A 19,827-nucleotide genomic window follows, 5' to 3' on the forward strand; every position below is an offset into this window, starting at 1 on the left:
GACGAGCAGCCGAGCTTTAAAGCAGAGGTTTTTAAAGCAAAACAAAAATAACGTTCATTTACTTTAAAACTGCATGCAGGAAAATGCTGTTTTTATCAGCTGATTGAGACTGAACCAGTGGTAGGCATTCCTTCAGAGCAGATGACCCTGTCAGCTTTTGCAGTGTCAAAGCCTCCTGAACCTGTCCAATTCTCACCCTGAACACATTATATAGTTCCATTCTTTTTTTGTTTTACATTGCCAACAGCAGCCATTTTCCAGAAATGCACTGAGCACCAAGATTAATGTTTATACCATGTTTTGTTTTCTTCTCCCCTCACAGGGAAAAAAAAAATGTCAACTGTTTTGTTTGTATGTGCTGTTTTTGAAAACATCGTTTACGTTGTTATGAACTGCTTTGAAGCAAACCAGTAGGAAATGGTATGCTCATCTTAAAATGGGTAATGTCTGAGATGATAGTCACTGGTTCCTGAGGAAATTCAAGCCATGTTCATACCAGATAAATTTCTGTTTCTAGAGCAGATTTTTTAGAGATTTCTACAAGATTATACAAAAAATGCATGGTGCCAAAGGGACATGGGTTAATCCCATAGCCTTCACTCCACTTCATGCAGTTTTCTAGATACATTAACAGCACATCACACAACATAATGAAAACACGGACTCAACACATATTAAAATTCAGTGGAAAAAGCGTTTAAAGAGAGTGGCCCAATCTGATGTGCTTTATGGCAATGGAGGGTGGTGTAGCACCTGTCTGGAGTATTTTTAAGCTTTACTGCACAGATAGGGTTTGCATCTCAGCCAAAAAACAACTGTGTGTGTAACAGATGCCACCTTGCTACCTAAAACCGCAGCAAGTGTTGGGCTGTGATGGTGTCGTGGATGCAGCTACGCGATGGTTTAACGTGAGTGAAAATTTGAAAGTATTTTTGAAGTACCACCAGAAATGACTCACTGTCCATGTGAACCTTTTACTAAAGAAAATGGCACTGTGGCAGAGAACTAAAAAGCTTTTCTCTTCATAAAAAAAAAAAAAGATTTTATCCCTACCACACGCTGCATCATTACTGCCTGATCTCTGTCCAGCCTGAAAAAGAACATGCAACCATTCCTTACTGTTACACTTAATCTTCTGTGGTTCGGTTTACACACATGACATCTTGGCATAGCCCATATGGATGTGGGAAACAGATTTTTCCCTTGTTTGCTGCAACATTTCTTTACCTACTTGTAAATTGCTGCAACTTTCCCTTCTGGTCTTTTATTAACTAAAGAGCCCTAGATCTTTCAGTCTGTCTGAGCACATTTTATATTTAAGACCACCACCATTTTGTTGATGTATTTCTTAACTTATGGGGTCAAGTACCTTTGATAGCATTTCATCTCAGTACAGGACTACAGCAGGATTTTATGTGTCCTTAAGACTAAGTTTCTCCATATATAGGCCAATACTACATCTGTCTATTGTGTCATAGCACAAAGTTGTTATCTCAAGCTCAGTTTATCATCCACAATATGCAGAAATTTTTGTGAAGAACTGGTAAACAGCTGGTTATTTGCCATCCTATTTTTGCATAGCCAATTATTCTTGGCAAGATACAATTCTTTCCACATGTTCCCACTGAATACCATGCTATATTTTCAGAATAGATCTCAGATGTTTACATTTGGACAGATTGTCCCAACAATCTTTTGAAAGACAACTCCACATCAGTGCAAAGTGCTGCTAGAAATTTGACCCTATCACCTTTACTATATGTCAGTATTAATTACAAGTAGTACCATATACATTAATAGAGGTGCTCACAGAGTAACCACCAATAATAGAAATGCAGTTGACCATGTACAAAGAATGAAGAAGTGCCAAGATTCTCTTTTGAAACAGCAAAGAACAGGATCTTCACAAGATTCAGTTTGAGTCAGTGACTGCAACAACAGTCTTGTCAATAAACCAGTTCTATTGCATAATAAAGCAAAAAAGCTAATTTCCTTGTTTTTCTCTACTGCTGCTATTATTGTAGAGCTAAACAGTTGGGAAAAGGGGAAAAAATAAAATGCTTAAGCAATGCTTTCCTAAAAAGAGAACCCATTTGCTGTTGTTTTAGAACAACATAGGCCACTATGTTTCAGTCTTCTCACTATATTATCTTATGGAAATTTCTCTGTACAATTTTATACCTACTTATTTTTCTTTATTGCTTTTTTTATCCCTCCTGTGAAAGCAAAGACTAAAGACCATTAATACAGTTTAGGCTTCCAAGGCACTGGAAGCTCTGGAGTCCCAGGTATATTGTCCTAGAAGTCCCAGAAACTTGTAGTCCTCAGCATTTGACCAGCAAAACAAGCTGTTAGAAACCAGCTTGAAATCTCCTGGAGTATGGTTCTTGCTAACACTGTAATTTTAAAAATATATAAGAAATTATCTGCCTGATTTAAGTTAATTATTTTGTTCCTATTTATATCTAAGATTTCTTCCTCATGCGTATCAGTCATCATAAATGGCTTTGAAAAAATAATCTATTATTATGGAGTATTTTTGGATTTTTTTACTATTCAATATTTCTTACATTCAAGAAAACCACAGAATCCCAGAATCCCAGAATGTGAGGGGCTGGAAGGGCCCTGGAGAGCTCATCCAGTGCAATCCTCCCATGGAGCAGGAACACCCAGATGAGGTTACACAGGAAGGTGTCCAGGCGGGTTGGAATGTCTGCAGACAAGGAGACTCCACAACCCCCCTGGGCAGCCTGGGCCAGGCTCTGACACCCTCACCCCCAACAAGTTTCTTCTCATATTTAAGTGGAACCTTTTGTGTTCCAGTTTGAACCCATTACCCCTTGTCCTATCATTGGTTGTCACCCAGAAGAGCCTGGCTCCATCCTCCTGACACTCACCCTTTATATATTTATAAACATTAATGAGGTCACCCCTCAGTGTCCTCTTGTCCAGCTCCAGAGCCCCAGCTCCCTCAGCCTTTCCTCACACGGGAGATGCTCCACACCCTGCAGCATCTTGGTGGCTGCGCTGGACTCTCTCCAGCAGTTCCCTGTCCTGCTGGAACTGAGGGGCCACAGCTGGACACAAGATTCCAGGTGTGGTCCCCCCAGGGCAGAGCAGAGGGGCAGAAGAACCTCTCTGACCTACTGACCACCCCCTTCTAACCCACCCCAGGTACCATTGGCTTCCTGGCCACAAGGGCCCAGTGCTGGCTCATGGTCATCCTGCTGTCCCCAGGACCCCCAGATCCCTTTCCCCTATGCTGCTCTCTAATAGGTCATTCCCCAACTTACACTGGAACCTGGGGTTATTCCTGCCCAGATTCAAGACTCTACACTTTCCCTTGTTCTATTTCATTAAATTTCTCCTTGCCCAACTCTCCAGCCTGTCCAGGTCTCTCAATGGCAGCACAGCTTCCAGTGTCAGCCACTCCTCCCAGCTTGGTGTCATCAGCAAACTTGCTGACAATCACTCTGTTCCCTCATCCAAGTCATTGATGAATATATCGAATAATATAGGCCCTAGCGCTGACCCCTGAGGGACTGCACTAGATACAGGCCTCAGCTGGACTCTGCCCCACTGACCACGACTCTCTGGCTTCTTCCCTTCATCTAGTTCACAGTCCACCTCACTACCCGCTCACCCAGACCACACTCCCTTAGGTTAGCTGTGAGGATGCTGCGGGAGACTGTATCATTTCTCTTACAGTAACAAAGAGCTCAGCATGGGCTAATTTAACCTACTGAGAAGGGCAAAACAGTGAAAGGTGAGAAATTGGCCAGTGAAAAATGCAGTTTTTTTATTTTCTTCCCCACTGGTTCACCTGAGCGGTTCACACAGCATTTGGCCTCATATCCAGATGTCCAAGCACCATTCTGCACTGAGATCTGGCAACTGTGGTTTGCAAAAGCTTTGAAACCCTAGATGATCTGCCAGTGAACTGAGGAGAAGAGAGGTGGAAAAATCAGGATAATAGGAAGCAGAAGCTGGAGAGGGAGGACCAGGCTTGAAGACACTTCCAAGTCTGTGCAGAATATAAAGCTCAAGCATTAGGGGATGGGAATTCCACTTCCATTCGTCACGTAAACCTCTTCCTCTTAGCACGTCTGACAGTTCAATTACAATCCCCGAACGCTTTTTTCTGGCTTTTCTTAGCTATTTTCTTAGCTATTCCTGCCTGTAAAAGTCTGGTGTTTCAAGTATGTTGTTCTAAGGTTCAGGGCTATATTCAGCACTATTGAAATAATAGAGGAAGAAGGACACAAGATACTTCATCCAAATGTTCGCTGAAGGTAAAAAAGTTCCTGTTATTTGTAGTGTCACAAGCCCTCATGTTTAAGAAAGAGGGCTCCGTTTTTGGGATCTGTGCCCAGAATGTGCATCAGCAGTGAAAGAGTCGTGCAACCTGGGGAGACTCAAAGCAGAACCCACTATTTTGTCTGACTGGGTTCACTGGCAGGTGTTGGGTTAAAGACAAAACATGACTCGACCTGTAACAAATAATTAAGGTTTACAGGGGACTTCTTGTAAGTTCAGCCAGTAAATAACTGGATACTGTGAGTGCTGTAGCCCTTGAAATAAAATTTAACAAAAAAAGTAGCGTCTGGAAAGATGCTTCAGAAAGGTTTTATCCTTAAAACAGCATCAAAACAAATGAAGCTTGGAGAAGTACTTAGACAAGACATCACAAATTATCATGTTTTATGTTTTTGTTCAGGTTGAGCCCTGAGCCTAGACTGCTCTCATCCTCCCACCTATCCTCAATTACTACACTGGTGCCCCCGGCCCCACCCCTCTGGGGTTTCAACACCGAACACAGCTCCGGCTGCCTCAGCGCCGCTCTGCGGGACTCGAACCCTGGGCTCAAGCGATCCGACAGACTCTGCCTCCCATGGACAGCTGGGACAACAGGCGCACACCACTGCCTCTCTCTGCCTGTCTCCTGTGCCCTCGGTGCTGCAGGCAGAGCCCTCAGCCCTGCTGCGTGTGCAGAGGAGCTGCTCCTGGGCAGAGCTGTCTCTCTGCAGCGCTGCCGCTGCCATGAGCTCCCTGTGTCCCAGGAGCCCAGCCCAGCTCAGCAGCACAGGAGCAGCACATGATGTCCCTTTCTCTGTCCCCTCTGGGCTCCTCCAGGTGTCCCTGGGGCTCCAGGGACACATCCTTTCGAACAACTTCAAGTAATCAGTGATGTTGATTCTCTCTCCTCTGCACAGACACTTCTTGCCAGCATTATATTCTTCCTCTTAGAAAATAAACTGGTATGAAAATCATCTCTTCTTGTCCCATCATTAGACAGGACGTCAGGAAGGTTACAGCAAAGGATCTAATTTTTCCAAGCTGAAGGAGGAATATCTTCAGTTGAATGGATTTAGTAATTTTATTCTGGATTATACTCCCAGATCCAGAGAGACCTTCATCAATCTCTGGCCATGTCACGTCTGTGCTCTGATTCAAAGCCTTTGCACACATGGGCTCTTGGGCACTTGGTACCAGGTTTCTTGTGCAGGTCAGAGCTGGGCTGGTGCCACAGCTGGGGTGATTCAGCCCAGATGTGAGGCCATGTCCTCAGCCAGAGACCTAACTGGGGGAGCTGGAGCTGTCAGTGCTGCAGACAGAGCTGTGACACGGATGGAATGAACTGCCAGGCAGGGTGGCAGAAGTGAGTTCATCTGGTCTGCAAGGACAGCAGCTGCCAGGCACAGCAACAGTCCAGATCAAAACTCAGCCCAGACCTGTAAGGCAATTCAGGGGCCCCATAATGAGCTATTACTACTGCAGGAACAGTTAAATGAGAAAGAAAGACACTGTGTGGCCACTGATGAATTTAATAAGGGAAAGCAGCAATATTCTCTGTGTCTCTTGTCCTCCTGCAGGTAAATAATGGAAAGTGGCTCAGTGATCCCCTCCGCCAGTTCCCTCAGAACACTTGGGTGTATCCCATCTGGCCCCACAGTCTTGTGGTGTAGCAGGTTGCCAACCATTTCCCGTTGGATCACTGGAGCTTCACTCTGCTCCCCATGTCTGTCTTCTGCTTCAAGGGGCTGGGTACCTTGAGCACAACTGTTCTGACTGTTAAAGACTGAGGCGAAGAAGGCATTTAGTACCTCAGCCTTTCCACCTTTTTCACCCCCCACCACCTGGATTCCTCCTTTTGTACTCTGCCCGCTCCAACAGTTTGTCACTTGGTTATATGGCCAGTTTATCCTCAAGCCACTGAGAGCTTCTGTAAGCGGTGAGACAGCACACAACGCCCATCCCCTCTGCTGCCCACCCTTGGAATTCCCTAGAAATCTCTACAAACCCACTCAAGGAGCAGCTTCACTGCTGTTCAGATCAACCAGCAGGTGAACATGGGGCTCTGGAACATACCACAGGGCAACAGGGCAGTCCCGAGGGGACATGAGGGCAAAGGGGGACCTGGAGACACCTGAGAGCACCCAGGTGCCCAGGGCTGAACTGGCCTGTGCCTCCCAACGGGACATGCTGCCCCTTGCTCCCCAGGCGCAGGCTCACAGTGGGGCCCTTTGTGACCTCACATTGTGACACCCACTGTCCTGCATGTGCTCAGTGCAGCTGCAGCCCCAGCCCACACTGTCCGGCAGGACGGTGACGAGACAGGGTGTGAGCACGGAGCTGGCGAGAGCCCCCGAGCGTAGCCCACGTCTTTGATTGAGTTTGCGATTTAGAGAATCTTTTTGGTTGGAAGTGAACCTTTAAGGTCATCGAGTCCAACCATAGCCTCACTTTAGCTGCCCCTGGCAGACTCCCCTCTGCCCCCGGCAGACTTGTGCCGAGCACTCCCCAAGTGCAGCCCACGTCTTTCCCGGCTGCCCTTGGCAGACTCGTGGTGTTTCACCAAGTCTTCCCAATTTCTCACCTATACCTCCTTCCCCAAACCCACGAGATGGCAGACAAACACCCCACCTGCCGCATGATGGCCCTGGAGGAGGACAGGGCTCCCCAGGAGAGCAGCTCTCCAGCAGAGCCCCAGGAGCTGTGCATGGCCCAGCACCTGGAGATGGGTGAGTGAGGGGCCTTGATTGTCTGGGCAGGGCGGGGGCCAGCGAGCGCTCCCTGCTCAACACCAGGATCACGTTTCCCTGCACGCTGGCAGGGGGGTTCCACAGGTGTTGGCCATGATGCTGCCTCAAGTCCAGGGCTGCTCCGAGCTGGGAGCCGGCCCCAGCACAGCCTCTGCGGGCAGAGGGGACCCAGCTCCTGCTGCAGGGCACGGGCAGCGAGAGGCAGCTGGGCGGGCAGGAGGCAGCCGTGCTGTGGGACGGGGACCTTTCCTGCCCGTCTCAAGCGAGTTCCTCACCCGCTGCACTGGGCGCTTTCCCCGTCCTGCCTGGCTCCAGCACCGCAGCCTGTCTGCTGGGCACCCTCCAGCCCTGACACGCACGGGGAGACTGTGCCGGGGGTTGATCCAGGTCGAGACTCCAGAGGGAAAGGAAGGTTGCTCAGGGCACAGAAGTCAGAGTGCGGATTTGTTGCACTTTTGGCAAAGTGAGCAGAGGGACACGCTATTTTCCAAAACTGTTCCTTGACCAGGAACTTTCAAGAGCAGTGTTAGGCTTCCCCCAGTGTTTCTGCGTGGGAGGTTAGAGCTTGTTTTCCTGGGTGCTCTGTCCAGAACTCAACTTTTCAATCTGCTTTTGTGCAAGAACATGGACTCATCTCTCTTCCAATGTGGTTTCTTGGCAGTCGTTGCTGAGGGAATGGCTCCGCCGCAGAGGATCCTCTTTCCCCCAGAGAAGATTTGCATGGCCTGGCAGCACAGCCAGAGAGCTGGAGCGGGACTGCATAACCTGGGCAACACGTGCTGGCTCAACTCCGTCCTGCAGTGCCTGACCTACACCCCCCCTCTGGCCAACCACCTGCTCTCTGGGGAGCACAGCCGGGCCTGTCAGTACTTTTGGGAACATTCCTTGTACATCTGTTGAGCAGGGTCCAAGGGCTCCCAGAATCTGGAAGCTGATCTAGGAGAAAAGTGGCCCTTCTTTGTCAGCTCCCTGAGTTGGTGTTCTATGAACACTCAAGCCTAGAAGCAGCTTGTTGTATCTGGATGTGTCCATCTTCAGAAAGGCACCTCTTTCTATCCCAGGCTCTTGGTCCCTGTTCCTGCAAGTTAAACTCCTTTGCTTACTGCACAGAAAGCTTCCGTCAGTTCAGCATCCCTCTGAAGAAAGCTTTCTGTGCATTAAAATGTCCTGGGCTTGTTGGGACTTGGGCACCTTGGGAGGAATGGAGAATTCTTAGAACTGCAAGACCCCCCTTAGGTTGCCCATCGCTGTGGATATTTTGCAAACCTCAGGAGCTTCCCTCTCCCATTCCTCCCTCCCTCTCCAGGTCGCCAGAAAGGCTTCTGCGTGATGTGCAGGATGGAAGTGCATGTTCAACAGGTCCTGCATTCCTCAGCCAGTGCCATCGAGCCTTGGGCTGTCATCGATTTTCTCACAGGTGAGTCAGTGCAGGTGCTGTGACATGATTGATGCCGTTCTTGTAGGAGAGAACTAGTAATTTCTTCTTTCTTAGAAATAGGAGAAAATTTCCAGCATGGCAGGCAGGAGGATGCCCATGAGTTCTTACGCTGCACCGTGGACGCCATGCAGAGAGCTTGCCTGAGCGGAAACAGCGAGTAAGCGCAAGCAAATTGTGTTTCCAGCGTTCCCAAACCCCTTGGAGTCCTTGATGTCCTCCCCTCAAGGAGAACTATGCCCAGGGCTTTCAGACAAAGCCAGACTCTTGGAGGAGATAACTCCACCTTCCCATTGGTTTGCAGCTTGGACATGTCCTCTCAAGCAACTACCATCGTCTACCAGATCTTTGGGGGCTTTCTGAGATCCAGAGGTACTTTTCCACTGCTATTGCTCTCCTTGAAATCGTCTGTGCCCTCCTGTTCTCGCATGCCTGCGATAACAGCCGATGGTGTGACTGGCGCAGTGGGTGTGAAGAGCGTAACCCGGCACAGTCAGTCGACTTCCCCCGTCACTGAGCATTTCCATTTGCCTTCCAGTCACATGCTGGAGCTGCCAAGCGGTTTCTGATTCCTACGAGGCCTTCCTGGATGTTCCTCTGGATATCAAAGTAAGAGAGTTTGTAATTGTGCTTCAAGATGTCCCAAGGCCCCTGTAGCATTCCAGATCCCAAACAGTTGGCTTAAAAATGTATCTGACAAGAGAGGTTGGTGGTGGGTGGGAGGTGGAATGGCCTGTGTTCTGCAGAGGCCATGGCAGTGGTCTCCCTGTCGGTGCTGGTTTCAGCTGGCCAGGCACACGTGCCCCTCTCTGCACTGTGACGTACCCACCTCCTTCTTCCCTTGCCCTCCCTCAACACCCGTCTGGCTCCCAGGCTCATGGGGGTGTTGTTTCCATCACTGGTGACACCCATACCATCGTAGCTGAACTGTGCGATGCCACAAAGAGGTGGCTCTGGAGAACCCTGGGAATCCCTGGGAAATGAGGGAGATGTTCAGCATCACACCCTCTTTCTGCCTCCTGGGCACTGCTTGCGGGTTCACAGTGGGTCTCCTCAGCGTCATCGAGCTGTTTTTTTGCGTGAACTCCTCGTAAGTGTTTGGGTGTGGAAATTTCCCGGAGCTCAGGGCTCTCCCTTCTCACTCCTCCAGGCAGCCGCATCTGTCACCGCAGCTCTGGAAGACTTTGTGAAACCTGAGCACCTGGATGGTGAAAACTGCTTTAAATGTAGCAAGTAAGGCTATTATTGATGATGTATTCATACTGGATCCTGTGTGAAGGTGTCATTGAGCAGAAGTCAGCTTTTCACATTGGATTAAGGCACAGTAATGAGACGCAGGTTTTTTAACAGGGCGTTATGGTACTGAATAGCCTTAAAAGAGCACAAGGATGTGTGAGACAGGAAAGGCTGTCTGGCCTTTGGGGGAAAAAATGGTGTGTTTCAGCCCTTGGCTCTGTCCTGGCTTTCAAGGTGTGACAAGATGACTGCCGTCTCCAAGAGGTTCACAGTCCATCGCGCGCCCAAGGTTCTCACGGTGTGTCTGAAGAGGTTTGAAGCTTTCACTGGCGAGAAGATCAGCAAGGTGTGTGCACAACTGGAGTGCAACGTTCTCTTCCTGGAGCGGGTTTCCCAAAGCCGAACGCTCTGTCGCAAGCTGCTCATGTTGAGGTTTTCCTGTTCCCTTCTGGGGACAGTTCCCGTGGGAAGACAAGTGTGTCCTCTGCTCCCACAGAGCTGCTTTGGTCCACATGGGCTTCCTGCCACCCAACTCGGGACATATTGCTGTGTCCTGAAGTGTTCCGGGGTCATTGCTGAGCCCTCCTGGTCTCTCCGTAGGTTGTGGAGTATCCCCAGTACCTGGATCTTCGCCCGTACATGTCTCAGGCAGCCGGAGAACCGCTCCTCTACTCCTTATACGCCGTCCTGGTGCATGGAGGTGGCAGCTGCCGTGCAGGACACTACTTCTGCTATATTAAGGTGAAAAGTGACTTCCTTCTGAACAAAGGAAAAATGTATCCTGGGGAAAACTGACTTTCCTGGCCGTGTTTCTGACAGCCAAGGATTTGAGGGGAGAAGGTTTCCTCAGGGGCTGGAATGCATATGTTTTGAACACTGCTGGTTCAGCAGTTTTTGGCCTGTGTTTTGTGGAGAAGCCGTGCCATTCATCTCCAGATATCGACGCTTTTCTTTGCAGGCCAGTGATGGACTGTGGTACCACATGAACGATGAGACTGTGGATCTTTGTGACAGTGACACAGTCCTCACGCAGCAAGCCTATTTACTGTTTTACATCAGGTAATCACAAGTTTTAAACTGTGTTCGGAATACGTTCCCTTTTCTTGGCTTTGCTATTTTTCTTCTTATCCTGTTGAGTGCTTCTGACATAGCAGAAAATTACCACCTGCATCCTTCAGCCCAACCACATTTCCCATTTGTGGTCCTAGTTGCATCTTCTCCCTGTCATATAAACTGTTCCAAGAAAATGCCGGAACCCAGAGGAGGCTGCAGGAACAGCCCTCAACAGAGATCCCTCTTTTTTTCCCAGGTGCTCTGATTTGGAAGTTGGACAAAGGGCTTCTTCCTCACCAGCACCATCAGAAGCCCGTTCCCTCCTCAGTCAGTGGGCGGCCGGCAGCAAGCAGGTGGGTTCTGTGGGACAGCAGCATCTGCCCCGTAGGACTAAGGTGGCTGTGGGGAGGTGGTCAGGGCACCAAATGGACAGCGGGTTTCTTTTGGGGATCTTGGCAGCGCTCCCTTTTCCCTCCCACACGGCAGCTTTCTGCACAGTTGCAGCACGGCTCCCACTCCCAGCATCCACCTGGATCCATCCCATTTGTCCTCCTTGGCCCCTCTGCAGCCTCCAGGAGCCTTTGGGAGGCCATTAGCTGTTCCCTCACAGCTTCTGGGGGTTCCCCACTGGTGGGTCCTGTCAGGAGGAAAGGGCAGGAGCTTCTCACAGCTCTCTTTGCAGGACATGGCGGGGGGCATGGAGGACTCTCCAGAGGACAGCAGCTCCCCCGCACCAGCCATCACCAGCCAGCAAAGCCGGGCAGGAGCCCAGGAGGCAGCTGCGGGCTGGCCGTGCCCCATCTGGCCAGGCAGGATCAACAGCAGCTCCTCCGTGGGCTCCTGCTTGCGTCGCTTCTTCCACGGCTTTCTCAGGCTGGTGTCCAGAAGGAAAGCTGCGTGCCCGCTGCGCTGTCACCCCCGTGACCGTGTGCTCCACTCTGCACGAGAGGACAGCAGCAAAGAAGAGCGGGGATTCAGCCCTTCTGCCCCCCGCCAGAAGAACGGCGCCAGGGAGAGGCCCAGGAGCAGATCCCCGCACTGGGGCAACGATCTCCGCAGCTGGGTTGTGGAGACCGCGGACTATGAACACTCAGATGGGAGGAGGGGGAGAACCAGTCCCCTGAGCTGTGACCCCACTCACAGGGGCGAGGCAGCTCCAAGACCCTCCAATGGCAGCTCCCAGCCTGCACCAGCACCTCCAGTGCCCTCCAGCAGCAGCTCCCAGCCTGCACCAGCACCTTCAGTGCCCTCCAGCAGCAGCTCCCAGTCTGCTCCTGCCCCTAGAGCTGCTCAGGGGCAAACCCGGCCAAGGCGGAGAGATCGGAGCAGATCCCCGTGACGGGACTATGATCTCCACAGCTGGTTTCTGGAGATCACAGACCAGCATCACTCAGCAAGGAGGACGAGGAGCTGGAGAACAAGTCCGCCACGGTCCGACCGAGCCCTAAGGGATGATGCGGCTCCAGGGCCCTCCAGCGGCAGCTCCCGGTGTCGTTCCTCACGCAAAGCTGCTCGAGGGCAGACCTAGCTGAGGCAGAGGGAGCGGAGCAGATCCCCGCGGCGCCGCTATGATCTCCACAGGCAGTTTGTGGAGATCACGGACTGTGACCCCTCAGCACAGAGGAGGAGGACAAGCAGGAAGGCTTCAGTGTCCTGCAGAGGCAGATGAGGAAAACGGTCAGTGGTGACGGGGGCAGATTGCAGCCTGGATGAGGGAGGACACAGCATCTGATGCCTGTGATGCTGGCGAGGAGGAAGAGGAGGAGGAAGAGTCCAGGAAGCAGCAAAGCTGCCCCAGCAGGACCAAGCTGCCCCAAGGGCACCAGCAGCCAGTGCTGCCTCTGGCAGGAAGAGCTCAGAGAGCCCTTCCAGAGCCACGGGCAGCTCTGCCGGCCGGCCCGCCTGCCCACAGGCCCCTGGAGGAAGAGCTGCGACCTGCGTGCCACGGCTGGGATCGCTGCTCAGAAACACTCACTGCACACCAGCGGGCAGAAAAGCCAAAGCCACGATTAAAAACAAACTCCTGTTGGCCTCGTGTGTGTCATTCATGGGGTGTTTGCTTCTCTGTGGGTTTTGAGGCAATTGGAGAAATCCCCATTCTGAGAAGTGTCTGTGGTGGGTTTTGGGAGCTGTGTGTTGTGTGTGCCCATCTTGCCGTCCCTTCTGTTTCAATGTGGAGTTGTAAGGAGCCACTGGAAGGGGGAATGTTGTTTTTGGAACTGCTCTGGCACCTGACCCCAGCAGGGGAAGGACTCTGAGACATCAGCCTACGAATCCTTAACGTAAAACAAAGTCCATTGGAAATAATCCCAGAATCCAAACTGATTACTGTATTTAAAAAGTTAATCTAGGGGGAAGGGTAACCAAAGAGCCAGGAATCCATATTTTGAATAAATCAATAAGGTTAGAGGGTTGTTAGAATTAGATGAATGAGACAGGTAAACTGAGGCAGGCAGTGGGTAGTCTGTAAACCCTGCAGCACCAGCCGATGGGAGCAGGGGAGCGGATGTGCAGCTAGGATCGGCGGATCTGTGAGCGGGGGCTTTTTGTCCTGTTCCCGGTGCCTGTCTCTGGGTAGAACACCTGGTCTTGCAAAACCGTTTATAAAATACGCTTTGCTGAGAGATGCTGCCCGGGCCTGTTCCATTGGCGAGGTGATTGTTTCCTACAGCAGGATCTGCAGCAGCAGTTTGGCAGGACCAGAGGGCCCATGCGGTCAGAAAGCGCAGCAGACAGCTGGGACGTGGGGTCACGGGCACCAAACCCAGCTCGGGTGGAACCAAGAGGGTCCCCTCGTGTTCAGGCCCAAAGCGCCATCCGTAGCATCTGCCCGTCCTTCTGAGTGCCCAGAGCCTCCTTCTTGGGGACAAATACTCATGTTTAGGGTCCCGACGTGTCTTTCATCACCCGTGGCCTTTGCTCAGGGCCCGCAGCTTCATTTTCAGGTGCAGCTCGCTGCCTGGCAACAACCGCCCAGAAGTCTGGGGCCAGTCAGGGGATGAAATGCAGCCAATCACATTGGAGGAGGCGGGGCAAGTCATGTGATTGAAATGTAAGCAGCCAATCAAGCTTTGAGACGTGCAGGACAGTTGGCGACAGTGGAACAAACTGGGCAGCGATCAGGGGCGGGCTGTGCTGGCTCCACCAATCACACCTAGTGGGAGTGCGGCACATGGATGATTGACAAACGGTCTGACCAATCATTTGGTGGGGACAGCAAGCGGGAAATCCCAGACAGCCAATCAGAGGAAACAGTGCCTCAGGGAAGGCGGACACTGTGGAGGGAGTGACCCCTCAGGCAGCCAATGAGAGAGAGCATCGCCTCAGGGCAGGGTGAGCCCCAAACCAGGGCAGAGTCACAGCCCAGGCAGCCAATCAGCTGCAGGATCAGCTCAGGGGAGGAGACTGACAGCCCTCCCGCCCAATGGTGGCGCAGCGCAGGCGGTTGCTCTGCAGGCGGCCAGGGTGAGTTTTGCCATGGGCCTGTGGAGCTGCCCCAAGGCTGAGCAGCCCCCGGCCCAGCCCTGGGGCCCTGGGGATGTTGTTGCTGCCTCTGGCTCAGGTGTGCGTGGGCTGCTCTGGCCTTGTTCTCCTGGGCGGGGGAGGGGGCAGGGGGCACTTGCTGGAGAGGAGCTGCTGGGGCTGGAGCTGGAGAGAGCAGGAGAAGGGGAAGCAGCTGGAGGGTGAAGTGCAGGGGATCCCCACAGCTGCTGCTGCAACTGCACAGAGACAGCTGCCCCTCTGGGTGAGGAAGAGTCCCTGTGAGCAGCCTCAGCAGAGCAGATCACAAACCTGCACCGCAGGGTCTGTGTCAGTGAGGAGAATGACTGTACGGCCGTATAGTGTGTGTGTGTGGTGTGTATCTGGGAAGCCACGTGCTGCAAGAGCTGTCAAACACCGATGTGTTCTCTTAGGTGCAGGATGGGCGAGCGACTGGAGCTACAGAATAGGAGGGGAGGAAAAGACAGACAGACAGAAGTGCCTGAACTCCACAGCTTGCCTGGCAGTGCAGAGAGCAGGAACTGTGATGAGTCCTGGGCCCTTGGGGTCATTTCATCCTGTTTTGTGTTCCAGTTCCTCCCTGCTCCCTCCTCTTTCCTGCTGTGTCCTTCTTCCTCTTCATCTCTTCTCTCTCTGTCCCTCTCTGCTGCTTCCTCACCGTTTCCCCACCCTTCTCCATTTCTGTGCAGGGTTTCTCGTATCTCCCTCTCTGTCTCCACCCCTCTGTGGTTCTCATCATCCCTGGTTTCTCTTTGTTGTCACTCTGGTCTGTTGCTCTGTCCTGCTCCCTGCCCCATCATTTCTCACGGTATCTCTCTGTCCTGCTCCCTGCACCTATTCCTGCCCCTCTTCTTTTTTACTCCCTCTCTGTCTTGCTGCCCACCTCAGGATTTTTTCCCCAATCTCTATCCTGCCCCCCAACTCTTATTGTTGTTTGTCTCTCCTGCTCCCTTTCTGTCTTTCTGCCTGTCTTCCCTTTCCCTGTTCTTCTTTCCCCATCTCTGTCCAGATTACTGCCCCTTTTCCTTCTTGATGTCTTTCTGTCCTGGTTTTCTTTCTGTCTTCCTTGCCTGTTCCCAGTCCCATCCTTTCTCACTGTATCACCCCTGTCCAGCTGGCTCTGCCTTTTATTTTTCTTCTCTTCCTCTTTCCTGCTCCTCAGCCCTCTTTTCCTCTTCCTCCAGCTCATTGCTGCATGTTTCCCCTTTCCAGTCTCTTCGTTTTCATCCAAACTTTGCTTTATTTCTCAGTAAAGACTTTCTTTTTGTCTCTCCATCTGTACATCCCCCTCCTTGTCTTTCTCTACCCCTTCCTGCTCCCCCTCCTCCCCCCTCTCCATCCCTCTGTCCTGCTCATCAGCGCTGCTGTTTCTTCCTCCCTGTCTCATCACGGCTCCTTGTCCCTTTCTGCCTTGATCTCTCCATCTCTCCATCCTTTTCCCTGTGTGTTTCTTTCTCTCTCAGCTCCTCTGTCTTCTCTCTCGTCTCATTTGTCTCTCTCTAGTCCTCTGTCCTTCTCCCCAGCAGCTTCAACTGAATGACCAGGTGTCCGTGCACTCTGGTGTTTCCTCATCCCTGCTCTGGGGAAGATCTATGTCTGTAGGGCTGGGCATCATTTAGGAGATGGTCTCTTTGTGCAGACGGCAGAGCCGGGGGCACCTACAGCAGAGGTTGTTCTCAGCTGCTGCTTATGCAGCTTGTTGGAAGAGCGGCTGTGGGCCTTCTTTGGAAGGGAGGTTTCTTGTTCTGTGCTTCCTGCTCCTCGGGACCCTGCGCAGGAGCGGTGTTGGGGTCTGCAGGGACGGGTGGGACCTGCTGTGGTTCCTGGTGATTGTGAACTCAACTTGTCCTGATGGCCTTGAATGAAACCTGACTGACTGTAGATGGTTTTCTTGCCTGTTTCAGTTCTAAACTACATGTTTGGCACTGAAGAACATGAGACTTTGTGCTGTTTTCCAGATGTCAGTGACTGTGAATCAGCTGAGAACATCACTGCCTTAGGTACCAGGGCAGGTGATCTGTGATCAGGGGTGTGGACTTGCATGGCGGTGCTTTTATGAACATTTTAGGGTCTTGCCACTTGAAAGCCCTTCATTTTCCTAGAAATTTTAAGATGATGTTTCTTATTCAGAGGTTCAGACTCTGGTTGAACTTGATGTTGAATGGTCAGTATAATGGGGTCCATAAAATAAGAATCTCGCTTCTTTGTTGTTTTCTTACATTGTCTGAATTTGGTAAGCGAGAGCAAGAGTGGTTGACAGTGTCTGTTTTTTGAGAGTAACGTATTCCTGACTCTCCCTCTTTGTATGGTGAAGGTTTCTGCCTGCACTATGATTTTGCTGGGCTGTGAGGCTGTGTGGGAGCAGCAGAGGTAAGAAGTGGTGGCTTTAAAGGCATTGAAGCTGTGGTAAAACTAACAGGTAAAGCTCGTTTCTTCCTAGAGAGCTGCCTGACACAAATAGTTACAAGTAAAGACCCTTGAAGGTGGCCTTTTTTTTTTTTTTTTTAATTTACTCTTAATATGGAGCTTTTGATATTGATTGATTGACTTCTGAGAAGCAAGAAGTGAGAGCCTATGCACTCCCATAGGCAGCGCTGCCTCCCAAAATATGTTCACCCTTCTCCACTTCTGTTCCTTCCATGCTCGTGTAGAACAAGGCCATGCAGTCGTGTGTAGATGTGGTGATTCCAAGGTGACTATGAGGTCACAGCCCCACGGTGACGTGCTGTGCTGTGTCTCGGCAGCAGCAGCAGCAGCAGCAGCAGCATCACGGTGCGAGCGTGGGGGCCATGGTCCTCACCCTCCTCCTCCTGCTGGTGTCCCTGCCAGCCCGGGAGGCCCAGGCTGCTCCAGCTGAGCGCAGGGAGCAGGTGGGCGGGCAGGGGCAGCACCCAGCCCCGAGCAGCTCAGCAGGGCAGCAGTGGGGCCAGGGCTGGGGCTGGGGCCGGGAGAGCAGCCGGGCTGGGCCGGGCAGGGCGAGCCAGGCAGCACCAGGGTGTGGGCAGGGGGCAGACGCCCCGCAGGGAGGGGAGAGGGGCTGCGGCTGCTTCAGGGGCAAGTTGTGGGCAAGCGGGGGCTGGGAGTGGTGGCACAGGGGCAGAAACCAGCACTGAGTCCCTGTGGGGCCCTCCCTGCCCCCCAGCCCCGTGCCACACGGCCCCATCCCAGGGCACGCTTTGAGCCTTTGGGCCCGTTTCAAATCAAAGCTGGGATTGCTTTGACCCTTTGGGCCAGTTTTGAGCTCAATCTGGGCACATTTGTGCCCTTTGGGGTCATTTCTGCCTAGATCTAGGAGCTCTTTGGCTTTGCAGTCCAGTTTCTGCCCAAATCTGGGGGTGTTTGGGCCACTTTTGGCCACTTTTTACCCAAATCTGGGCATACTTTGACTTTTTGGTCCAATTTCACCCCAAATATGGGGACGTTATACCTCTTTCTTGCCACTTTTGATCCAAATCTAGTGGTGCTTTGGTTTTTCTGGCTCTTTTTACCCGATATACTCTGGTGCTTTTACCCATTTTTTCCCCTAATGGAGGCGCTGTGTTCCCAAATATGGGATATTTTCACCTTTGCCAGCAGTTTTGCTCCCAAATGTAGACATTTTTGCCTCTTTTGGCCACTTTTTGCCCAAATACTCTTTTGCCTGTATTGGCCAATTTAGCCCCCAAATATTTGGAATATTTAGTCATTTTTCCAGTTTTCTCCCTAAATAGGGCTATTTCTCTGCAATATATGGGCATTGTTGTCCTAAATATGTTGTGCTGTGTTTTGTTTTTTCTCTCTTCTTTATGTCCTCTTTTACCCGAAATGCAGGAGCATTGCTCTGTGAGCCTGGAAACCTCTCTGATCTGTGATGACTCCAGGCCATGGCATTGGCAGAGCTTATCGAGCTCCTCAGCTGGATCCTGGTTAGGAGCCTTGGGCTGTCCCAGGGGTGAGTTGTCACTGTCTGTTTGCTTGAAGGAATAAACACTCACGTTTTAATAGGTTATTCACGTGTGATTGTACCCAAGATCATCTCAGAGGCTTTCCAAAAGCTTTTTGTGCCTCGGTGGTGTTACACAGACAAGAAAACCTGCTAGGTCTCAGCAAAAAGTCACCCATGTTCCATTTCTAGCTGTGGAAACGTACACTTTTGTATGTGTCCTGTGTTATTACCTCACCCACTCCCATCACTGCAGGTGACTGAGGAAGAAGGAGATCACAACATGCCATGGAAGCTCCTCCCCTGTGTTTGACTCCCTGTTTGGTTCCTGCAGTCCATGGTGATCAAGCCTCTTGGTGTAATCCTGGTCCTGAGCCTGGGGGCAATCCCAGGGGTAAGTGTTCAGTCTTCATTGGTCACTGGCCTTCTGCATTTGTTAATATTTGGTTTATTATTTGTTAACATTTTCCTGCAATAGTTGGGCCTTGCAGTAGCCAGCAGGCTCTTTGCTAGAAGAAACATGGATGATCATTTTTTGCCCTGGTGCTCCATGCTCCCACCTTAGTGTGGGTTTTCTTTTGTGTGTGTGAGAGGTGTCCTGGTCAGAAGGCCCTGAGAGGCCCCATGTTTGTCCATCTGGTCCTTGAGGGGTGTTGCATGTGGCCTGGACACAGTGGTTTGGAAGCTGCCAGGTCCCAGCCAAGGGGTCTGCAGCCCCTCTGCAGCTCTGGAAATTTCAGCATGCGTCTGGGTCCCGTGTTGTTGCCTGACCCCCATCCAGGCACTGCAGGTCGCTGAGGACAAGGTAGATCACAACGTGAAATGACAACTCTTTTCCTTTCTACTTGATTCCAGCCGTCCCTGTAGGCAGCGGCTACTTGACTTCTTGACTTGAGTCTGTCCCTGAGCATCGGGGCGATCCCACAGGTACGACCTTGGAACAAATGAGCGTTTCCATGTTAATTTTCTGTTCCTGTGAAATTTAGCTTGCTACTTTCTTGGCTGACGCTCGGTCACGCAGAGGGGAAGTGGGTCCGCCTCAGTGCTGTGCCCCAGAGGGCTCTGCCTCGCAAAGCTCTTTGCCACCCGCTCCATCTCTGCGCTGTTCGCAGTGCCGGCTGCCGAGCCAGCGGCAGGTTGGGCTGAGTTTAGAGCTGGGTGAGCTCCAGGGAGTCCTTTCTCCTGACAGCTCCAGGCCTGGACAGTGGCCACTGCAAGTGCTGGATAAATGTTGGCAAGATGCTCCTGCCGGGAAGGGAGAGAGGAGCTGCCACTGGGATGGGTTTGGATCCTGAGGACGCAGCGGTGGGTGACAGGGGTGGCCATTGCGGAGGGGCAGTGTGAGCTCTGGTGCTGCTGTCTCCAGGTTGGATCACCAGACCCAGGCCACCATGCTGGTTCACCAGATCTTTGGCGGATCCCTGTGGTTCCATGTTGAGCACTGGCTGCCAGGTCCTGGGCCTGTGACTCTCAGGGCAGCGGTTTCCCTGAGAGCCCTGCAGTACAAATCTTTTGGGAAAACTGCTGAGTGTGTGTAACTTATCCAGAGGTGCATCTGGTCAGTCTTGTGGTTCCTGTGGGTTGTGGCGTGTGTTGTAGTGATGAAAAAAGCTGTTGGCTGGGGGCCCCCAGCTCTT

The sequence above is a fragment of the Nesoenas mayeri genome (genome assembly GCF_963082525.1).
Source record: "Nesoenas mayeri genome assembly, chromosome: 8".
NCBI lineage: Eukaryota > Metazoa > Chordata > Aves > Columbiformes > Columbidae > Nesoenas > Nesoenas mayeri.